The 4,358-nt window shown below is 38.0% G+C and overlaps 1 non-coding gene across 1 annotated transcript; it reads left to right on the forward strand.

Annotated features, from left to right (window-relative positions):
• Positions 1-4,016: 4,016 nt before the first annotated feature.
• LOC121220528 (small nucleolar RNA R71) lies at positions 4,017-4,123 on the forward strand. The gene has a single exon (XR_005917738.1). It is a non-coding gene; the product is annotated as a small nucleolar RNA R71 (small nucleolar RNA).
• Positions 4,124-4,358: the final 235 nt, after the last annotated feature.

The following is a 4,358-nucleotide window of genomic DNA, read 5'->3' on the forward strand; positions in this document are numbered from 1 at the left end:
CAGATAGGACACTTCCTGTTACGGTCTGTCTAATGGCGGAAAGCGAGGACGATGAAGTAAGCTAAATAAAAAATATGTCTGGTGGCCATACTCCATATAAAATAGGCATCGGTAGTACTAATGACTCCAGTGCTCTCTCTCCTACCAGTCAAAGTATGAGCTAAAAGGGTATGAATATATCGTAAAGTTGGAATGAGAGAGTCGCCTTTGAGCGACTCGCATCATAAAGTGTCATACTCGCCATAAGATCTTCCCAACAATTAGTTGGCGAGTAGTGGATGTACCGATGTAGGTGGAGGAAGTTCTCGGCACTTATAAACTTCTCAGTGTATAGTTCCAAAGTAGCGCAGAACTCAGGGACACTCATATGGCGCACTAGGCCACCGAGTCTGAAAGTGATGGTGCCTAGATCGTCATGAGTCATCATCGTATACTGGAGAGTAAACGTCAAGAAAAACTCCAAAGTCAGCTCCATGTATGTGGGCTTGATGATAGAGAAGAACCAGTCCTACGAGGCTGTGGTAATAAAGGCTCGAACAAGATCAGCTAGGTGGACCTACTCCAAAGCGGCCAAACCAATACATCAGCCTAAGCCGAGTGGTCTCAATCGAAGTAGTTGAAACAAGTCCTCCTGAAGATCTGCTAAAAATCAGAGATAAGGGTGGCGGGCCTCGATGGAAGATCTTGAGGAAGTGGTTGCGCCAGGGGTCTTTTGCTTTTTCGAAGCAAGGACGATGACATTAGCCTTACTTCGTGTGTTCATCATAATGGATCTGCAATAAAGAAATAAATTAAATTAAATGGACAAACCAACAGAATAGATGCACACTAATAGGAAATAAAAAACTAGGTGAAGCTCAACAATTAGACTAATAAAGAAATTGACTTTGAACCTAATAAAACTAATAAGTAGAATGCTACTACCAAACAAAAAACACAGTAAGAATAAATTCAACTAATAATGATCAATAATAAGAATAAATAAGCAAGAATAGCAAGAATAAAATAAAATCAACTAAAACAAAATATATGCATAATACTGCTAGATGTAAAAAAATGATAAAAATAAAAATAATTGAAAAAAATAACCTAAATAATATGATAGTGAAGATGAAAGTAACAAACCTAGGACAAAAAATAATAAATATAATAACACTAAAGCCAATAGGGAAAAACCAGAAAAAATAAAATAAAAAAAATGGCCAGAACTAAATTAAGAACAAACACAAAAACAACATTAAAGAAACTAAATAAACAAGAATAAATAAATAAAATCAGTAAAACAAATAATAATAATAAAGAAAGAAAGAAAGAAAGAAAGAAATAATAATAATAAGGAAAGGAAAAGAATAATGGATGAAAAAAAAGGACAGATGACAGTATGGCAGTGAGTACGCGGCGGCTGATGCGGGCGATGGTGGAGCGAGGTGAGTCGTGCATGTGGGTGTGTGAACGAGGGAGGAAAAGAAGGTCCGAGGCATGTGAAGGAGGCGGCTGTGGGGGTCAGGGTTGAGGAGATGGGGAAAAGAGAAGGGAATGGAGAGGGGCGTGCAACTTGAGCGTGAGAAGGGTGGATGGACGACAACCTTGGGAAGAAAGGGAGAAAAGAGGGGTGACAAAGGGGAGGGGCGGTTTGTATGAGGGAGAAGTAAGGGAGAAGGGAAAAGAAAAGGGGCAGGGGAGGAGGTTCGATTAGGGTTGGAACGATGGGGAAGGAACGGCAGCCGAAAAGAGTTTGTTAGAAGAAGCGGCGGCTAAGGTTTGTGGGTGCAATTTGATGGAGATGAAAGTAAAAAAATTAGGATTTAAGGGTTAAAAAGAGGGAAACGATCGTGTAAGGGCCCATGTTGGGCCACACGGCCGTGTGATGCGTTTTCAGCCTGTGTGCATTTTAGAAATATAGGGCTAGTCTTCACACGGTCTTGGACATTCCCGTGTGGCACAAAAACACACATTTTTTTAATTTTGAAAATTAATTAATTTTGAAAATATCATGAAATAAAATTAAGAAAATTAGCAGTGTTAACACTCGGGTTTCTTCCCGAAATACGCTTATTTAAAGTTTAAGCTCGACTTACCTCATATTTGCACGGTCATGTACCTCATATTTGCACGGTCATGGTGGTTTACGGAGTTGAAACTCCTCTTTCTCGTTATCAATTCTATTATCAAAATAAGGTTTGAGTCTAGTACTATTTACCTTAAATGTGCCGAATTCAGAATGAGTTACCTCGAATGTACCGTATGGGAAGATATTCAGTACCATAAAAGGAGTTGCTCCGTTTGCATTATGCTCTAAAGTGGCAATACGTGGATCTATTTTATCTAATAGTACCTTGTCCACAACCTTAAATTGGTTCGTTCCATCCATATGATCATCATGGCATCGCTTTGGTTCTGCAACGTGTATTTTTGGATTCTCCTTGACATGTGTCTTCCATTCAACTAATTCATCGATCTGTAGCATTCGTTCTTCATGAGTCATCCTGTTTCTGTCGTATGGACTAGAACATTGTTCCATCACGTTTCTCCAAGGGTTTTCTTTCAAAGAAGTTTGAGCCATAAGGTTACTCATATTAACAGAACTCGTATAATCATCTCGATCGCTAGATGTCTTAATAGAATCATGAGCTTGGAGTGTAATCGTATCATCACCTACACAAAGTATTAATTCACCTATACCAACATCAATAATAGTTATGGCAGTTGCTAAAAAGGGCCGACCTAGAATCAAAGTTACGTCACTATCCTCATCCATGTCTAAAACAACAAAATCAACTGGGAATATGAATTTATCAATTTTGACAAGAACATCTTCAATAATACCCCTAGGAAATCATATAGTTCTATTTGCTAATTGAATACTCATCCTAGTTTGTTTGGGTTTCCCAAGACCTAATTGTTTAAACATTTTATAGGGCATGACATTAATAATAGCCTCTAAATCAGCCAAAGCATCATTAATATTCAAACTACCAATAACAAGGAATAGTAAAACTCTCTGGATCTTTCAATTCGTTGGGTAGTTTATTTTGCAATACATGCGGCAAATCATCTAACTTCCATTTTTTTCCCAAAAGTTTCTTTAAAAATTTAACGGAATTGGGCATCTGTGAAAGAGCTTCAATAAATGGTAAGTTAATATGTAATTTTTTTAGAAGTTTAAGGAATTTACCAAATTGTTCATTCATATGGTCTTTCTTCGTCACGTTAGGATATGGCACTTGAGCTTTATATTCTTTACTAACCGGTTTTTGTTCATTCTTGCTTACCTTGACCTTACCATTACTTACCACACTTTCTTGCCTCGGTTCTGATTCAGATTGAACCAACCCTTCTTCATCTTAAATAGTAATTGCATGAAGCTGCTCTCTTAGGTTAGTTTCGGTGTTGCTAAGTAAGCTACCTTGTGGTCGTTCTGAGATTAGTTTAGCTAGTTGACCTATGTGGTTCTCAAGCCCTTGAATCGATGCTTTCTAATTTTTAAGCATTGATTCAGTGTTTTGAAAGTGATTTTCTGACACTAAGATAAATTTTTTCAACATCTCCTCAAGATTCGACTTCTTCTCATGCTCGTGAGGTTGTTGTTGGAAGCCTGAAGGGGTTTATGCTCTCTCATTTCCTTGACCACCCCAAGATAAAATGGGATGGTTCCTCCAACCGACATTACAGGTGTTACTATAAGGGTTATTTTGAGGCATAAAATTATGTCCCATATAATTTATTTCTTCGTTCTATGTGCCAGGATTGTAGGGTAAATATTCTGGATTGTTCATTCCTCCTCCATTTGTATCGATAACATGGTGACCGCATCTAAATTAAAAACACTAGTTGCTTTCATCGGTTTCGTCCTCATGACTTGCCACTAATAATTATTCAGTGCCATCTCCTCTATAAATTTATAAGCCGCTTCGGGTATTTTATTATTCAATTTACCACCGACTGCTACATTGATCAACTGTCTAGTTGAGGGATTCAAACCGTTGTAGAAGGTTTGAACCTATAGCCATAAAGGTAACCCATGGTGAGGGCACCTTCTCAATAAGTCCTTATACCTATCCCATGTATCATATAAGGTTTCTAAGTTGATTTGAACGAAGGAAGAGATATCATTCCTCAACTTGGTCATCTTAACCGGTGGAAAGTACTTCAGTAGGAATTTTTTAGTCATTTGATCCTATGTGGTAATAGAACCTTGAGGTAAAGAAGTTAACCATTGTTTGGGTTTGTTCCTCAATGAGAAAGGGAACAACCGTAGGTGAATGGCGTCGCTAGAAACGCCGTTTATCTTGAAAGTATCATAAACTTCCATAAAACTAGCCAAATGAGTATTTGAATCTTCGTCGTGCAAACCATCA

This window comes from Gossypium hirsutum, chromosome D08, assembly GCF_007990345.1.
Source record: "Gossypium hirsutum isolate 1008001.06 chromosome D08, Gossypium_hirsutum_v2.1, whole genome shotgun sequence".
NCBI classification, from domain to species: domain Eukaryota; kingdom Viridiplantae; phylum Streptophyta; class Magnoliopsida; order Malvales; family Malvaceae; genus Gossypium; species Gossypium hirsutum.